Here is a 19,826-nt window from a genome sequence, read left to right as displayed (position 1 = left end):
TCTCCGATTTTGTAACAATATGTGAAGAAATTTGCATGTATCCTGATTCACAGGAGATGCTCTGTAAGTAAACTCCATTCCTTTTCCAAAATTTCCTTATTTCAATCAGTAAATATTCCAAGAGAATTTATTAAGTTGCTGCCATTTTCAAAGTGCTTAGCAGTGCTTTAGCAATGATTCTTTTCTAATTGATAGCATTCGTCAGATTTATGTAAGTTCAAAAATTATTATAATAATAGTAGTCAACATGTATCCAGTAAATGTAGTGTACCAGAGGCTTTTTAAAACACAGAAACATTTGTAAATGTTAAATGATGTACTTTTTATGTTACTAAAAAAAATATGGCACATCTGTGATATCCCTGATATTCTAGCATTGAATAAAACATGGGGGAGTGGGTTTAGTCAACTTAAAGTTTACTTGAAAAAGTCTCATAAATAAAAGTATGACAGACCTGCATTTGGATATAATCAAAGTATGATGATTATCATCTAATAGATAATCATTCAAAAATACCAGTTTAGCAGGTTGATATCTGACTAGTCTACTATCACATTTAGAGCTCAAATTTTTAACCTCAACAGGCACTGAAAGAAAAAGGTGTTGCATACCCAATACTTAGTCACTAATGGCCAAGCTGTCAGTATTTTAGCTTCTCTGCTGTAAATGTATTTCTCTCATGGCCTTTCTTTGCCAGTGCTTATTTATACTGAGAACATCACCTGCACAACACACCTGTTTCTTCCAGGAGACAGGTGGCTTAAAAAGGTAAATGGGCCTAGCTCCTATGACATTTTGTTAAACAAGGAATAATGCAAAACAAAATCTCTTACGGCTCATGAAGTCTTGCTAATAGGGCAGATGTCCTCTGTGCAGTTCCTTGGGAACTAAAATGCAAATATTGCTGTGCTAATATCACTAGATCTTAGTTTCATTGATTGCTTCTGTCTTCATTATCCTCTATTATTCCCCATAAAAAATCCATTTTTAGTTAAGAAATCTGATGCACGTAACACAACTGATATCAAAGGTTTAATGGGCTTGCCATCAATAAATTGAATTAAATCTCTGCTTAACAGTAATGATTCTTCAGACGGGGCAATAGATAATAAGACCATGGCAATAGAACATTTAGTGGATGATTCTTACACACTGAAACTTAACATTATGGCTAACTGGTCATTGCTACCTATTCTTTTAGATGTATTGTATCATACAATGTATGTATGTATTAGATGTATGTATCATAAATATCTCAATTTTAGCTCACTTGCTTCAAGAGAAAGTCTTTATTGGCAGTATGACACATCATTAAACTATACAATAGGGGCTTCCCTGGTGGCACAGTGGTTGAGAATCTGCCTGCCAATTCAGGGACACGGGTTCAAGCCCTGGTCTGGGAAGATCCCACATGCCACGGAGCAACTAGGCCTGTGAGCCACAACTACTGAGCCTGCGCGTCTGGAGCCTGTGCCCCGCAACAAGAGGCTGTGACAGTGAAAGGCCTGAGCACCACGATGAAGAGTGGCCCCCGCTAGCCACAACTAGAGAAAGCCCTCGCACAGAAATGAAGACCCAACACAGCCAAAAATAAATTAATTATTTTTTTAAAAATGCTTTGCTGAAACCCAAAAAAAAACCCAAACTATACAATAGGGCAAAATCTTTCAACTTAGGCAATGCTAAAGAACATATCGTGCCAAATTGTCTAATAAAAAAGCTGTACCCAAGTTCCCACTCAGTAGCACTCATACAAGAAACAAGTTGTGACTATGAAAACATCAACTTTTTTGTCTTTTGCCAATCTTAATCCCAAGCATTTTTCTTTTACCTTTTGCTTTCCCTTAATTTTCCAGTGGTCTCTGAAATTATGTCCCAGTAAAGCTATGACTTTCTCTTCGTTGTATGGTTTAATAATAACATATAACTTGTTTTCATGTTGAAAAAACTAGCAGGAAAGAATAACTGGAAGGAGAAATTGAGCAATGATATGTAAGTTTGCTGCCATCTATAGGCTGGCAGTAAATTCCCGGGCAAAATGAACCTTGAGGACTAGACTCACCCACACTGTTTATACAGGACTCAGGTGTTTCCTGACAATTAAGAATCCTGGGAATTTTAGGAGAAGGTCTGGTCAATATCACTTTGCTTAATTTCTCCTTACGTAATACTTGGTTTGAAGACATGTGAGTCAAAAGTGAAAGAGTCAAAATTACAAGTTTAAAGTAATATTAGGATAAGCAATTCTTTAAAATGTATATGTTTTCTGTTTAGTTGACTATCAGCAAGTTTTTTTAAAGCAAGAATAAAATTTAAATATTAAGGTAAATTTATGTTGGTCACTTGAAATAAATTTGGAAATCATATATCATTTACCATTTGAAATCCTATGTTTTCTAGCCAGTAATTAAATTATCTTCTTTATCTTTATATACCATCTTTTTTCCTAAAAATCTGAATCATGCTTAGTATTTACAACTACTAAGTAAGGGAAGAATATTCAAAACAGTCCTTTGAAATATGTACATGTATTTATTCCCAGATTTTTATTTGGCCTTAAATACCCAATCCAGATTTTGACAAGATCTCTGATCTATACAGGTACTTGCAAAATATTCTTCCTTCCTCAATCTTCTACCTCTGGATTTAAAAGCCATTGTGGGACCCTGTGCAGAGTGCCCCAGGGGTGGTGCCCAGAGGAAAAGCCACGGCCCAGATAGAATTTCTTGAAATGTGCAAAATGGAAGACTTGGACAGGGCAGTGCTACAGGCTCTGCTAGAGGCTTGCCAAGGGGATGCCAAGGGGACCAGCAGCAGTTGTCACCACAGGTGGCTTCCAAATACATCCCAGAGGAAAGACAGAAATCAATTGCTAATCATTCTATTTCATCCCTGCTGTTAACACATGTCTGAAAGTCTCTCCTAGTACTGTCTTAACTGCCTTGGGTTAGAAATGCATTGTTCAAGGCTTATCTCCTTAGCTAGATTGTCGACTATGACTTAACAATAGTGGCTTTGTGCCCTTACGGTCAGACTTACAATGTTTTGAGCCTATTAGAAACAATAAATGGTTATTAGAAACAATAAATGGTTGAAAAGACTGAGAAGCTGAAAACTGCCACTGTGAATTAAAATCTAGAACACCTACATTACTCATGTTAAAGATTAGAAATGGATTCTCTCCAACCATCTCCAGCAAAGTAGAAAGTGTATCAATCCTTGCCAATTAAGAGGCTGTATCTGCCTAATCCTCCTTATTTTTGTCTATACACATCTTTTTTAAGTTTTTTTCCCCAGGCATTTAGAGCTTGCCTTACACCTATGGGATTATAGTAAAAATGGTTATTTTTTAATTAATTAATTATTTTTTTTTTTTTTGCAGTACACGGGCCTCTCACTGTTGTGGCCTCTCCCGTTGCGGAGCACAGGCTCCGGACGCGCAGGCTCAGCGGCCATGGCTCACGGGCCCAGCCGCTCCGCAGCATGTGGGATCCTCCCAGACCGGGGCACGAACCCGTGTCCCCTGCATCGGCAGGCGAACTCTCAACCACTGCGCCACCAGGGAAGCCTGGAGCTAATGTTTTTTAAAATGTTCTTTAAAATGTGTTCATGTATGTGAAAGAAATGTGTAAACTATAAATGTCTATAAACACGTAGAGATCAATCAGTATTATTGCTACCAAATTAATACTGGAAATCAGTGCAGTGATGAGAGCCACTCACCTTCCAGAGCAAGCTACTTACCCCCTTTCCAAGAGTCTTCTTTGACTCCTTTAGCCTAAGTCAGGATTTCTGGCACTGAAATTGTCTTTAGTATTCCCTGATTTGCTTCAAATATATCAGTTTTCCCTAACTTGCTCATTGAGATCAAGAATTTTTTTTCTAAGAAAGGACTTCTATCATGTCATGTCCATATACACTATAGTTAATGGGGAGCTTGGTACAAAAGAGGGGTAAACATATAAGTATAATCATACAAGGAATCTTTGCTGTGTATCAAATCCCTCTCCTGCACCAATTCTAAATAATCTTGCTCTACCTTTACTCGAATCATGGCTGTAGGAACCAATTTCTCCTAAGCTTCCAATGGCTTCTCTTCTAGCAGGTATAACCTCTGCCTAAGATCAATGAAGTAGCTTTTACTTGATGCCCTGGGGCTTCCTCTCTTATACCTTGGCAGCTAAAGGGTGTGTGGGGTGGTGAGGGGGGATGGAGGTCAATGTCCATGGGGCAGATAAGTGTTTCCCCCTTACATTCCTAAGGGAATGTTTGAGTGATAATAATGTGTCATTGTAGGTTCATCAATTGTAATAAATGTACCACTCTGGTGGGGACTACTGATAGGGACAAGGGTATGCATGTGTGGGAGCATTGAGCATATGGCAAATCTTTGTACTTCTCTTTCAATTTTGATATGAATTTAAGACTTCTTTTAAAAATTAAGTCTTAATAAAGAAAAAGAAAAGAAACATTTAAGTCAGCCATCAGCCACTGCAAACCCCTCTACCACCACTATCACCAAAGAGAGAGTTCACACTGCTCCTCAGAAAACATGAGCAGCAACCCCAAAGTCATCACGATGGGAAGTGGCGAGTCTGGACTTGAACCCAGGTATTTTTTTTTTAACTAATGGCACCAAATTCAACTATTTAGCAGACATCCTGTAGGTGAGGATAAAAAGATTCCTTCCTTCTTTAATACTCCTTTTATCCTGATCCCTAGGTCCTTGAGAAAAGAACAAAATAAAGACAAGCCTAAAGACATCTTGAACTCAACCAGTCTTCCAAACAATCAGGTATCATTTTCCTTAAGTCCTGGAAATCAAGAATTGGCTAACATTGCTTGTTATTGAATGATTGGTGGGGATTGGGGAAGAAGAGATATTTTGATTTCCCTCTAATCACTCTTCTTTCCCTTGCATGCTGATAACACTACTTGCCAGAAAGCTTTCTCATAACCTCTGGAGTGGAGTTCTGCAAAGACGTGATCTGATTTGTTAACAGGTCAGGCAGGTAGTCTCTGGATCCCACCCAGCACAGGCTCCACTGGGAACTTAGCTTTCCTCTGAGCCCAGCTTGTGGGCCTCTCTGGGTTACCACAGCAGCAACACATAGGCAGTGGCCTCCCCAAGAAGTTATCAGTTAAAATGGAGAGAGGATTGAGCTTGAGTGACAGTATGTGCTCATCTTACCCATATTTAGACATGAGTGTAAATAACTCAGTAGACAAAGGACAAATAAGTCTCTACCCTGTCCCCATCCTTCACTCAGACTATAAAAAAAAATCACATGTTTTATACGAGTTGTTTTCCAACTCTAAATAATGTACATAAGAATCAACATTGATGTTTATTTAAAATAAAGTTTCCCAAGACATATCCTGAGTGATTTTTGCTCATAGCTTCTAGAATGAAGAGATAGGAATTTACATATTAAGACATGATTCTGATACAGATGATTTGAACACTACCTATGGGGAACACTGATTTAAGTGTTCATTGAAAACCCTAATCCTTAAGATATTTGTATTTGTGTCCCCCAAATTCATATGCTAAATCCCTAACCCCCAGGACCTCAAAATGTGATTGAATTCAGAGGAAGGGCCTCTAAAGTGTGATTAAATTAAAATGAGGCCCTTAGGATGGGCCCTAATCTAATCTGACTAGTGTCCCTATAAGAAAATGAGATCAGGACACACAAAGAGATACAGATATCAACTCACCCAGAGGAAAGATCATGTGAGGACACTGCCAGAAGGTGGCCATCTTCAAGCCAAGGAAAGAGGCCTCAGAAGAAACCAAACCTGCTGGCAGGTTTAGACTTCTAGCCTCCAGAACTGTGAGAAAATAAATTTCTGTTGGTGAAGCCACCCAGTCTGTGATAGTCTGTTGTGGCAGCCCCAACAAACTAAATCATACAATATTGGGTATGCAAAGCAAGCTCCAAAAACAGCAAATATGGCAAAAATATTTCTTACCAGAGGCTAGAATAGCCGTTAGAAATTACATTTTGTCCTTGTTACACTGCCAGTACTGTGCTATTGACCCAGGAGTTTAAGAATGATCTCAAAGGAGCATGGGATATGTTACACAACTTTGCAACACACACAAAAAATGGCTGAATACTGGAGAAATTATGTTTAATGATGAATTAGATGGTGAATGTCATTTGTGGGAGCTGAAAAGAGATAAAGATCCATGAATCATCTAGAATATTCATGTAAGGACCCTGAGGATGGTGGAGCACAGGTAAAATTCCAGATGGAGGTAGATGGGGCTGCCCAATAGTATAGCAATGTGTGGAAGTGATGGTTTGAACAACCAATCAGGGTCAAGTTTGTGGAAATTCTCCAATGTCACACCATAAAATTCATTCCTCATCCCTTTACTGGCCTATTCAATATTTTATTCAATGACTCAGGAAGAATCTAAATAAGGTGAGCTGACCAATAGGATAGATATCAGTTACAAAGCGATCAGGATACATAAAGACTAGAAAATGGACTGAATTTCATAAAACGAATATAAATTCTTGCTTTGGGGACCAAGAAATTTCATTAGAAAATCGCTCATTTTCTAAGTTATTTCTCTTTATAAGAAATTTTAGCCACTAGTGTTTTTGTCCTCTTAACAATGATTAGTGTATTATAAGTAAAATTTGTGAGGCTTGCTTAGGGACCAAAACTTTAATGAATTTGGTACCAAGCCTAAAATCACTGGATCTAAAACCGCATGAGAATTACAGGCCCACAGCGTAAAAATGGCAGAGAAGAACAATAGTCATCCCTTGGTTTGGGTTATCTACCATGTAAAATAAAACTTGTTTATTGTAATAGATACATGTATTCAACCATGACTAATATTTCCTAGTGCATTTAATGAAGTCTTGACCCAATTAACTAGTAAGACATCATATAATAGGGTTACAATCTGGTATTTAAAAATTTGCATCAAAATTTCCATGGCTTACCTCAATAGAAGTTTATTTCTCTAATGCACCTGTGCAGGTATCCTTGGTCATGGGGAGATGTCCTCCAAGTGATACTTTGAGGATGCAAGTTCTTTCCATTCTGCGCCTTCTTCTCAGTTGACTGGGGCCTCAATATTCTTTGCATCCCCCAGAGGAAGGACAAGCAATAGGGAGAAAACATATCTAGCTCATTAGATACATCAGCACGATAAATGAAACATATCACCCTCTCTCATATTCCACACATAAGAATTAAACACTTGGCCCCACCTCAATGCAAGTCAGTCTGGGAAACGTTCTGATAACATGGCCACTTTCCAGCCAAAATAGGAGCACAAATTTTGATGTATAACTGTCTTTGTCACAAATCTCAAGCTAATCCTTCAGCCAGGATGGTGATTTTTTATTTCAGTGATACATATCCCATAAGAGTAAAAAACAACCAAGAAGAAAAATATGAAAAATGCACATTGTAATCATTTTAGGACTGGCAAGCTATCTTCATCTTGGACAAATAATTTGAATTTACATAGAGGATCTTGCCCTTTTTGATGACAGGAATTTTCTTTCCTTCCGAAAATGATTTCTCTTGAATAATAGAGACTAAGGGTTAATGGTTACATAAGAGTAGAGTACCTGGAAAGATTTGTTGCCATGACAATGTAATGCACATTATTAATAACTTTTATTTACTTCTTCTTTTTCCAAACAGGTGAAATTTAAGAAAAGCTTAAAATAACTTCAAACTGCCTGAAAACTAGGAGATTTTCATTAGGATCATAAATAGTCATCTTTCTACCACTTGAAAATGATTATAAATAAAGGAAATAAATGTTCCCCATAGTCAGCTTAGATGCACACTGATTTTATTTGAGACAAAATACCCTGCTCTTTACCTTGAGCAATGTGCTCATGCAGGTACATGAAATAGCAGTTCATGTTCAGTTTGCTCTCTGTGTACCATATATATTAAGTGTGTATATTTATGTGTGATTTTGAACAAGGAGGGATAAAGTAAAATAAAATAGCAATAATGGCAGTGTTTAGAACACTGAAAGTGGGTACAATTTAACCCAGAATATTGGGAGAATGGCTATTAATTTCAAGTTCGTTAGTGTAATAAAATATTCCTATATATACATAGTTTCCGTTTACTAAATTACATTATTCCTGTCCTAACTTGTGACTCCAGAATGCTAAGGGGATTACAGTCCTTACTACTTACTGCAAAAAGAAGAGAAAAAAGGTAAAAAAATTCGATTTTTCAATAATATACTAATGCTCCCTGACCATGAAGTTTCATTTTGCCACCTACCTTCTCCCTCCATATTTAATCTCCAGCTTCCTTTTCCACAAGATATTAAAATCTGTATTTTTTTTTCTTTTCTTTCATTCAGAAGAATAGGAAGAGAGAAAGGGCCATACTCCTCACCATTGTCTCTCCCATTTCCAGTTTTGCTTTCTTTACTGCGCGGACCTGTTGGAGGGAATTATGTGATAGAAGGGCATTCTCAAAGCTGTGAGGAACTAGTCCTTCCTAATGTTAACAGGTAGTATAGGGAAAATTTCTTCTTCCACATGTCTAGGATTTAGTACTATAAGCAAATTAAATAGTTTTGTTTCTCTCTATTTTCTTAACTGTAAGATTTCCAGTAGCTTGAAATTACAAATATGCCTTCTGACCATCAAAGAAGTGGAATACTTTGGGGTTTCCCAAAGTTATTTGTAACGGAACCCTTCTTTCCAGACATCTTACAAGATTAATACTGAGTTGAATGTTCTCTGGGAAACACCAAATCACACTCTCACACAGACTCTCAGGGACCCATTAAATCTTTTCTCTATTATTGCCTAATTTGAGCCGTATTTCAAATATTATGCTGTTCTCTACCCCACTTCCTTTTATGCATGGCTCCAATATTTGTTTCAATGACTTCTTTCATACAAAACCAGCTAAAACACACTTTGCCCTGTATAGAAAGCTTTCTTTGCTAGGGTAAGAGAGCAGAAAACATGATTCACTAAGTTTTTGGTTTCAGTATGGCTCCTTTGCTTCATTGACTATGAATTTGAAAGGCAAGACATTATCCTTCCAATAGAAGCTGCACCATAGTAAGACTAATAGCTCTCTGATATTCAGCCCAGCACCAGGGAAGAAAGCACATTACATAGCAAATGGAAAATGGTCCCTTTCTGAAACCTATTATTTTAACAGTTAATTTTTGAGATCAACTTAGACCTACAGGAGAGTTTTCAAAGTAGTATAGAGAACATCATATAGTCTACACTCAGCTCCTCTTATGTTAGCATCTTACATAACCATAGAACTTTAATCAAAGCTAAGAAATTAACTTGGGACAATATTATTAATTAAAGTACAGAACTCATAGAATTCTACCAATTTTTCCTTATGTCTTCTTTTTGTTCCAGGATCCAATCCAACATTGTATTGAGTTGTCACATTCCCTGTAATCTGTGCCCAATCTTTGGTCTTTCCTTGTCTTTCATGACCTTGACACTTTTGTGAAATGTTCCTGGATTTGGGTTTGTCTGATGTTTTCTCATAATTTTATTGAGATTATGCATTATTGAAAAGGATACTGCAGAAGTGCTATGCCCTTTTTCAGTGCATGACAGCAAGGAGTTAACAGTGCTGATATATACTAGCAATGATCTTAACTTTGATTACTTTGTTAAAATGATGTGTGCTGGGATTCTCCACTGTAAACTTTTCTTTTTTCTTTATAATTACTAAATTTTGGATAAGATACTTTGAAAACATGCAAATATTCTTTTTTCTGCTTAAATTTTCGTACTCATTTCAGCATCCATTGGTGGTTCTTGTCTTTGGAAATTACTACTGTGGCATTCTAATAGTGATTTTCTAACGTCTTTAACCTTTCCATATTTATTCATTGAAATTCTCCAATAAGGAAGATTTGTTGCTTTTCCTTCATTTATTTATTCAGTTATAAATTTATATCAATATGAATTTGTAGTTACTTAATTCTTTAGGTTATAATCCAATACTATAGTTATTTATGGCATTGCTCAAGTTATTCCAAGCAGAAGCTTTTAACAAGCACTAATTAAAAGCAATTACGTCATCTTTACAGAGTGTTTTAGAGCTCTGCATGTTTAATGGGACAAGTTCAGTGACATGGGTGGTAGGGATGGAAATGATTTGTTCTGGAAGCCCTCCCTCCGCTTTGGCTGAATTGTGTGCAGACTACAGACACTTATGAACGTATTGGCGTTGTGTTCCGCGTTCTCTCCTGCCCCTGTTGATCTGTGGCACCGGATGAACCAACCTCTGGCAAAAGTCATTCCCAACCATTGCTACTGTATGTGCATTATAAGCACTTGACATAGACCTTGGTCATTGTTGAATGTTGGTCATCTAGTAGACCCATGAAAGCGTTTCTTTTCTGGATGCCACCATTGTCCTTTCTGCACTTATATGCTCTACCTGGCAAATTAAATGGACATGCTTATAAGGACAAATAGCCTTTACTTGCTCATTCCAGATGCCTTCTCTTATTCATCAAAGATAAGTACTATCTCATTAAAACCATAAAGACTTTACTTTGAGCATCAAGTAATTGTGTAGGCCAAAACATGCACTTCCATTTAATGTTATATCTGGCTGTCATCAATGCAATCACACATTTAGCTAATCCCAGCCTTTAGAGAGGGGATGGTTTTGAGAATTGCTTTAAGTCTAGGGAGCAAGAATCAGTTTCTTTTCTTCTTTCTTTTCTTTGTATTATTTATGTTTCATAAAATTGTTCATCCCTTTAAATAGAAGAAATACAAAAAGGCATCTCTCAGGAAATCTGAGTAACTTTATCAAAAGAGCAGGTTGACCAAAGAGGCCTTGCTCTACTGGAGCAGGAACAACTATATATGCAGGGCTCTGCTCTTAGCACTTTATATGTATAATTGATATAATCTCCCAACAACTTATGATACATAGGCTATTATTGCACCCAGTTTACAGATGAGAAAACAGAGACCCAAAAATTAAGCAAATCACCCTTGCTCAGACAGTCATGGGTGGTGAGCATAGCTTTGAGTTCAAGGGTTTGGCTCCAGAGACTACATCTTAATCATTGACCACATAATAAATCTCAGTTCTAAAATGTTACCAGTTGTGCAACCTTGGGCAAATTTCTTTTCTGAACCTATTTTATTTGTGAAATTAAGGAAATGTCTGTTTTCAGGATTCTACCAAGGATTCAGTGATGTATATGATGGGGTTAGTCCAGGAACTACCACAATGTTGACACCCAATGAATAGTATATCTTTCAGATTCTGCACTCTTAACCAGTAACATACCTCCTAACCATTAATATATGCCATTTGGTTTTATTTTCTTGCATTTCTTTGGCTTCTCCCTCATCCCAGTAAAGCCCTCACTTATTAAGCTTAGTGATAACTGTTATTATAGTAAGTAGGAAAAGGGAGAGAGAAAAAGGAGGAGAAAAACTCATTTTTATGTAGTATTTGCCAAATGTCTGTTGAGTGAATATTTATATACATATTCAATGTATATGTATATATGTATTTAATCTCTATAAAATCCCTAAGCGTTAGATACTATTATTATTGCATATTTATAGAAAAGGCAACTGAGACCCCAAAAGGCAAGTAATCTATGAATTTATCGCACACTATCTATTAAGTAGCAGAACTGTGCTTTGAACCAAAAAAGTCTAGTTCCAAAGTCTGTGCTACTTACCACAAAAAGATACCAAATATATCATTTGGTCATCTTAGCCTGAACTTTGTATAATCAGTCACCTGAGACATAAGAGCATCCTCTATGACCATTATGGGTTATAGGTTATGACAAGAATGTCTTAGTCAATGACACTCCCTTTTGGCAATTTAGTGTCCGTTGGTTTACTCATTTTTTCCCTTCATTTAACATTTACTAAGACTCTGCCCTGTGTCAGGGTCTGTGCCAAATGCTAGGGGAGGGAAAGATGGAGAGAATGCAGAAATCAGTAAGAAAAGATCTTGGTCTTCACGAAGAAAGACTAAGACTTTTTTTCAATGGTTCCAACGGCTACTACTGAATAGATGCTTTGAGAAGTTTATCGGGAATCCTGGAAGGAAGCACCTTACCATGAAGTAGGATGTAGGTAAGGCTTCAGGGAGAAAGCAAGATGTCATCTGAGTATTAAAAGCTGCACAGAGAATAATTCCACCTGTGTTGCAAGTGAGGACAACTCACTCATGGTGTATTAAGGGGACTGTGGGGTGTTGGAAGCACCTCCAATTAAAAGTACTTGGTGAGGACTTCCCTGGTGGCGCAGTGGTTGAGGGTCTGCCTGCAGGGGACACGGGTTTGTGCCCCGGTCCGGGAAGATCCCACATGCCGCGGAGCGGCTGGGCCTGTGAGCCATGGCCGCTGGGCCTGCACGTCCGGAGCCTGTGCTCCGCAACGGGAGAGGCCACAACAGTGAGAGGCCCACGTACCACAAAAAATAAATAAATAAGTACTTGGTGAAGGGAGGTGATGGAAGTGAGAAGGTAGAACACAGGGAAATAAGGTTAGAGAAACAAGCAGGTTTCAGCAGATCTTGAAGAGCCATGTACCAGAATGGAGTTTTGTTTTCTCTGGTGAACAGGAGCCATTGCTGGTTGAAGAAAAGATACTCAACAGAAACAGGCCTGGACCAGGTATCAGTACACATATTTTTTGTCCCAGGCTTGGCCAAAACCAGGCTCTGTGATGCTGGATGGAGCAGTATTCCTTTCTGGGCTTCAGTTACTCATTTGCAAAGTGAAGACCTAGCCTCCCATTATTTCTAGGATCCCTTCCAGCTCTAAAATCGTATCTATTTCCATAATTATCCACTTGTGGTCTTTGTATAGGAAGTGGTCTGAAACACATGAGAGAATAAAAAGCACCACTGATCCCAACCAAAGATGCCAGGAACTTTCAGAGGTAATTGGTAGCATCCGTCATAGAGCATCAACATTTACTGCTTGGGGGCTGGGGTTCTGCTGCTGTTGCTGCACAGACTGGAACACGTCGGTTCTACCCAAGATTTATCCTTTGCATTTCTACAAATTGTTATTCTAATGCCTGTGGGGATCAAGTTTCATAACTGCAACCCACTCTATCAGAGGGCTATTTGGCCCATGGTACCTTCATTCTTGAAGCAAAATGTTTTATTTTGCACTCAAGTTTCTCATGGGAGGAGGGAAAGATAGTGGCTCTGTGTTTGGATGCCTAACACAGTTTTTATAGCTGGAGAGGAAAAGAAAAACCTGTCACACTTTGTGTATATATTTGTTTAGCAGTTATATCCATTTCTTCTCTGAAATACCCTTTTGCAATACATATGATCACCAAATATTTGTTTTTCAGTCAGCAAATATTTAACGAAGCATTTTGGAGAACATTTACAATTAAACACACACGCACACACACATACACGCACATATACAGAGTTTAGGGGCCAGATATAAAGATTCCTCTTTCCCAGGGAAAATAACTTAGCTGAAATATATCCCCTACCTGTAGTTCCCATGCTGGATGCTTTTTTCTCCAAAGTCGTGTATTAGTAGGCATCTGTGAAATGAAAATGCATGTCAGACTTCCTCTGTTCTCTTCAATTTCTGTTCTTCTGGTGGAAAAATATGCCAGAAAGTGAGAAAATATTAGAGAATGCCAAGAAAATGTTCTTCCTGTTCAATTCCTGTGAGTTTAAGAGCAATCATTAAGGAGGCTTCCCTCCTTGGAACACCAGATTCGCAGAGCAGAAGTCAAAAGTGAGCTTATATGAGCAGGCAGTTCTGGGTATCAAGGCCTCAGCCCCCAGCATTCTGGCTTAGCTACCCTGATCATCTCTTCGGGGAAAGCACAAGGACTCTGATATCGCCTCTCCTATTTCACTCACAAAGCACATTAGAATGTTTTCTGGTTATTCTACTGTTTCCATAACTTTGGTCATTTTTTTTAATGTCCTAGTTTTCTCCTTAGTCCTATGTGTGACTTCCTACCCTGTAAGTGATGGAGACCTATATCCACAAAGTTTTTCAGCCAATCACTGTACACTTTCTTTATTCCTTTTATCCTGTTGTGGAGTCCTTTCCATTTGTACTTAATCTTTTCTTCTTGATCTCACTTCCAGAGCCCTCTTTTAAGGTGATAGGAGCTTCATAAATTCATTACCAAAGTTCCAGATTAATTTAGCTGTGTGGCTACAAGGCTAATATTTACACCACAGCTGGTTATTGGGTAAAGGAAGGCCAACTTTTGGTTTGTTTTGCTTCATCTCAGTATTGCTTTTCTCCAGTAAGTTTTGGTAAAGGGAAGGTAGAATAACAGTAAAATGACAAACTCTCAAAAAATAATCCTTGCACAAATGACACAAAGATATTGCCTAAACTACATTCCTGTGAGAATATTCCTTTTATTCCCCGGACAGCATGGAAGACCTAATGAACATTTACTCGTATTTCGAGTCAAAGCCAAAGCATTCCCCTTGCATGACTTGGCCAGTGTGCTGTGCCGGCCTTTCACATGGGAGGCCTCAGTACTCTGTATGCACCAGAATGACTGCTGGTTCACACTGCATGGACTTTAGGTGTTTCCCTGTCTCTTTCCCAGACTGAGTATGACTACCTCCAGAGCCGGTATTGTTCTTTATGCCAATTTCCATCCAAAGTATAGGGCATGTTATTTGACATCTAGAAAACACTCAAAAGATACTGACTTGCTGCATAAATAAGTGAACAGAGTGATAGCTGGATTGATGATCAAAATTGAGCAATATGAATTTTCTCAGTTCCAAAGAAGAAACTTAGCTACATTCAATTTGATTACTTGTGCCTTGTGTGTCACTCTTCTTTTGTAAAGGGCCAGTAATGAGCTCCAAAGCATATCATTTTTTTTTCTCCCCAAGCAGAGAAAGGCCACTGAAATGAGTCCCTGAATGACTATCAAACCCTGGCTGCCCTTAGGATGCTGATTCACAGGGAATTCCATCATCACGCATCCCATTTCTCTCTGTGTGTGTGTGTGTGTGTGTGTGTGTGTGTGTGTGTGTGTGTGTGTAGGGGGCGTATCTCTTTTAGCACATCTAAATCAGGTCTTTTTTCCTGTACAATTTCAGGAAACAAAGGGAAAATATCTTGCTTAAATCTAACTTTGAAATTCCCTATTCTCTTTTTGGTAGGAACCCATTCCCAGCAGACCTGAGTCTTTGTGTGTGGTCAAAACATATGCAACTATTCCTGACAACTAGATAGCTGGGTAAACAGGAGGAGAAGAGCAGCCAAATTTCTGCATGGGAAGAAAGGGCCTGGGACCATCTATCTTATCCCCTTTCCCTTCGCTTGTCCAGACTCTGACCATGGCTAACAGGCACGTTCCCATGTCAGTTTCTAAAAAAATCTCCTACGAGCTTCCTAACAAGGCGAATCAGCAGGCACTTCTCTCAGACTGACATCTACATTTTTAATAAGCATTCAAGTCATTCAGAAGCATGTAGTCCTGTTCATACTTGGAGCAACTCTGTTCTTCAATGCACCAAGAGTAAAATCATCAGTTCTCTTTGGCTTCAAAATCTCCACTCAATCTTTCGGTCACTTCACTCAGGGCCACACCTCTTCAGAGCTCTTTACCCTATCATTCATCCTTCACCTTCACCTTTTAAAGCCTTTTTGCCTCCTATTCTCCATTCCCAGACTCCTAACCTATATCCCTTTTGGTCCCAGATTCTGGAAAAAAAAATCACCTAACTCTTCATTACAAAAGTAGGATGTCTAACTTCTCTGGCATCTCAATGCTTTTCTGACTTTTTCTTTCTTATTCTTCCCCAGTGAGACTCTTCCAGTTAATCCTAACTTTCCTCTGTTCTCCACTGTCTCTTTAACAGAACTTGAGCATAACCCTCAGGGTTCCAAGAACACACAGAGAGTTCATCAAGTTGGAATCTCCTCACTGTCCCTTTCCTCTCCCTCCAACACTTCAAATGCATTTGGGAAACAATGACTACTCTTTCATTATTTTAGGTATTCATTTGTATATGTTCTTTGAAAGATCTCTGAAAAAAATTGTCTTTCACCTTTAAAAGCTGATTCCTTGACCTAGAGCTTAAAGAGCATCACTTTACATAAGGCACTCTTTACACAAAGCCTCACTTTACATGAGGCTCTTTACATAAGAGCTTCTCCTACATTTCAACTTTTCCTTTTCCACGCTATACTTTCTCTCACTCTTAAAAATATCCCACCCTTAAAAAATATTTTTTTTTCTGCTGATCATCAAAAATACATTTCCACTGATTTCCTTCCATTCGACACAAATTTTTTAAACTCTATACCTGCTCTCTTTACTTCTCCCATTCATTCCTTAATCCCCTGACCCAATCTTTCAGCCACTACAATGAAACTCCTTTTATTGAGGTCACCAAAAATAACTGAAAGGTTAAATGAAAAAGTCTCATTGAAGAACTTATGCTATCTGAACATAATAGAATGAAACTTAGGTATCTTGAAACTCTCACCTCTCTTTGGCCTGTGGCAAGACTGGATCTCCTTCTTCCTCTCTCACTATTCCTTCTTGTGGCAGAGATTGCTGGAACTCCATGATATCTACAGGAATCTCTTCTTCCTGGGCACACACTTAAATCACAATTGTCAGCCTTCCTGCAATTACATGTGGCCATGAGACTGAGTTCTGGCACTTGAATGTGAGGGAAAGGGGGGTGACCCACAAGAAGAAAGAAATATCTGATTGACTATGTCAAGCAGAGTCTCTCTATTGATTTACATTGGATTGTGTCGTGAGCAAGAATTTAACACATTGTGTTAAGCCACTGATATTTTTTAAAACATTCAGCCTAACCTATTAATGCAATTCTTTATTCTTTCCTATGCACTCACTTTGTAAACTTGGATTTTCCTTGTGTTCTTGTTTCCAACTGTCTTCTCAGTATTTTTATATATTATCTTTGTAAAAATTTCTCTTTTCCTATGGTTCCAACCTCCCAGTCTAGCTCTGTCTAGCCCTACCTCTTTCATATCTGTGTTTACCTCTGGCCACTGAATTTCAACATCTGGGTATTCTATAAATACCTCAAATTCAACATGACCAAACATAAAGACATTATCACCTCTGCCCACCGTACCTCCCCCAAAAATAAAAAAAAAAAAAACAAACAAAAGCAAATAAAAACTCAGGTGGATAGACTGAGGAATAGATACATGAATAGCTATAAAATAAAGCAAGCATAGAAAAGCATTAAATGGTGGTTGGTAATACAAATAACGTGGGTTTCAATATTTTTGTATTTAAAAACAAAATAATTTCAAATATTTGAAAATTTTTATAACAAAATACTAGAAAATTTTGAAAAACAGAAATCATTTATTCTTAGTATTTGTGCATAATTGATCATAATAAGGTGATCAAACAATACCTCACTTTCCCTGACCAAGAGGATCAGTAAATGGCAGATCAGACTGTACTGTCTCCCTGTACTCTGCAGCAGCTCTTCTTCAAAATGTGCCCCAGGAAGTACACTACACTAGTTCTTGGGAGTCAAACAAATTTTTGTAATACCGTAGACTTCATATTTTACAGACTCAAAATGCATTAAGATTCTCACAGCAGTCCTGAATTTTTTTTAATAGATTTTTTTTTTACCTCCCTCTCCCCATTTTCCAAATTTATTTGAACATGTAATCCAGTTATCATGTAATATCCATTAACATCTAGTGTATACTGTGGAAAGTGCCAATCTAAATTTAAAACTAACTTCTCACCATTCCCTGAACATGAAGTGTTTACTCCTACTGCTAATCCTGGACAGTGTTGATTCCTTTCCTTGGAACATGCTTGCATTCATCTCTGCCCGGTTAATGCATTCATGTCTGTAATCAAGCCTTTAGATCTTGGTTCTGTCACTTCCTAACTTTGTAATTCTAGAATAATTATTTAAACATTCTGAGCTTCCTTTCTCATTTCTGAAAAAAATACATAATAATATATACCTGACTGGGTGATACTGAAGCTTAATAAGATAATATTCTTCAAAATGGCAAGCTTATAGTCAACAATAAATATGCTTCCATTTGCTTTTATTTCAGGGATGTGGTGTAGTGAAGTATAAATGAGATTAAAAGGCACACAGTGACTGTCCTAGTATTGGAAACACTTTTTAAAAGTGTATTTCTTTGGTGGTGGTTTATCTTTCCGTAACTAAATGTACCCATAGTCATACTCTCTTGCTAAACAAATCATAAAAGTTCAAAACACAAAGCCCTTCAGTGAGTGTGCATTTTTCTCCTAATATAATGCAAATCATTCATAAGGCTTATAAGGCCCTTTGTGATGTGACAGGAGGTTTACAGATGTGCTGAAATACAGATGCTTTCCTAACCTGAGGGACCTAATACTCAGGTTAATGGTTTGAGCTAGAAATAGCCCCTTTTATTTGCTCCAATGTGTCTGTGATGGATACTTTTATGTGTCAACCTGGCTGGGCTACAGGGTGCTGAGATATTTGGTAAAATATTATTCTAGGTGCTTCTGTGAGGGTGATTTTGTATGAGATTAACATTTAAATCAGTGGACTTTGAGTAAAGCAGATTACTCTTCACAATGTGGGTGAACCTCATTCAATCAGTTGAAGCCTTGACTGAATAGATCAGAAAGACCGGCTTCTTCCTAGCAAGGGAGAATTCTCCAGCAGACTGCCTTTGGACTTCATTGTGATATCAATTCTTCCTGGTTATACAGAAGATTGCCTTCAGATTCAAGCTGGAACATTGGGTCCCCTGGGCCTCCCTTCTACCAACCTTCAGACTGGAACTGCAGCATATCACCTCTCCTAGGTTTCTAGCCCTCTGGGCTACTCTGCAAATTTGGACTTGACAGCCTCTATAATTGTATGAGCCAACTCCTCATAATAATCTTTCTGTACCTATGTCTATATCTATATCTATATCTATATCTATACCTACATCCTGTTGTTTCTGTTTCTCTGAAGACCTCTGAGTAATACAGTGGCATAAAAATTTTACCATTTTCTGTGATTTTCACTAAATGAAGAAATTTGGGAAACAAGGCTGGCTCTAGTTCTCAAATTCACTGTGGCATGCCTTCTTCCAGGTCTTTGGTTTCTGTTCTCTCTACCTGAAAATAGTTTTTGTTTTCCTAATTCCCTCATGGCTATCTAACCTCTGCTCAGCCATCAGTTCTCATCTTTAGCACTGTTTCTTCTGGTAGGACTTCCCACTTGCCCCCTGTGCAGCCCCACAAAACTGCATTAGGTGCCTCTTTTATCAGCTCCCTAATGTCCTGTTCTTGGCTCTGTCCTGGTTATTACTCCAGGGTTCTATAACTGCCCATTTACTGACCTACCTCCCTACTAGATCCCAAGACACTTGAGTGAATAAGTCACTTGATACGCTTCATGTTATATCCCTAACACGTAGCTCAGTACCTACTTTATGACAGGTCTTCAAATGATATTTGTTAAATGAACAAATAAATAGAAAATATATCCACAGTTTCAAGAAGAAAAAAAGAGTTACAACTCAAAACAATCTAGAAACACTGCAACTCAAGAAATATCAAGTGAAACAGAGTCCAGGACCAAAGCAGCAGCAAGGCTTCTTATTTCTCAGCAATGCAATTAAAATGGAGTAGGGTGTTTTCCTTATTTTAGCATGTGGAAGAAGGACCATTCACACGGATGAGCTTTCTTTGTATTTAACATAGTAATCAGTTTGGGAGTCCTTTTACATCAGAGGTCATAAATATTTTCTGTACAGGCTTATACATTATATATTTTAAGCCACATGGTCTTTGTTGCAACTACTCAACCCT

The sequence above is a fragment of the Phocoena phocoena genome, chromosome 2 (genome assembly GCF_963924675.1).
Source record: "Phocoena phocoena chromosome 2, mPhoPho1.1, whole genome shotgun sequence".
NCBI classification, from domain to species: domain Eukaryota; kingdom Metazoa; phylum Chordata; class Mammalia; order Artiodactyla; family Phocoenidae; genus Phocoena; species Phocoena phocoena.
This window is presented reverse-complemented; position numbering follows the sequence as displayed.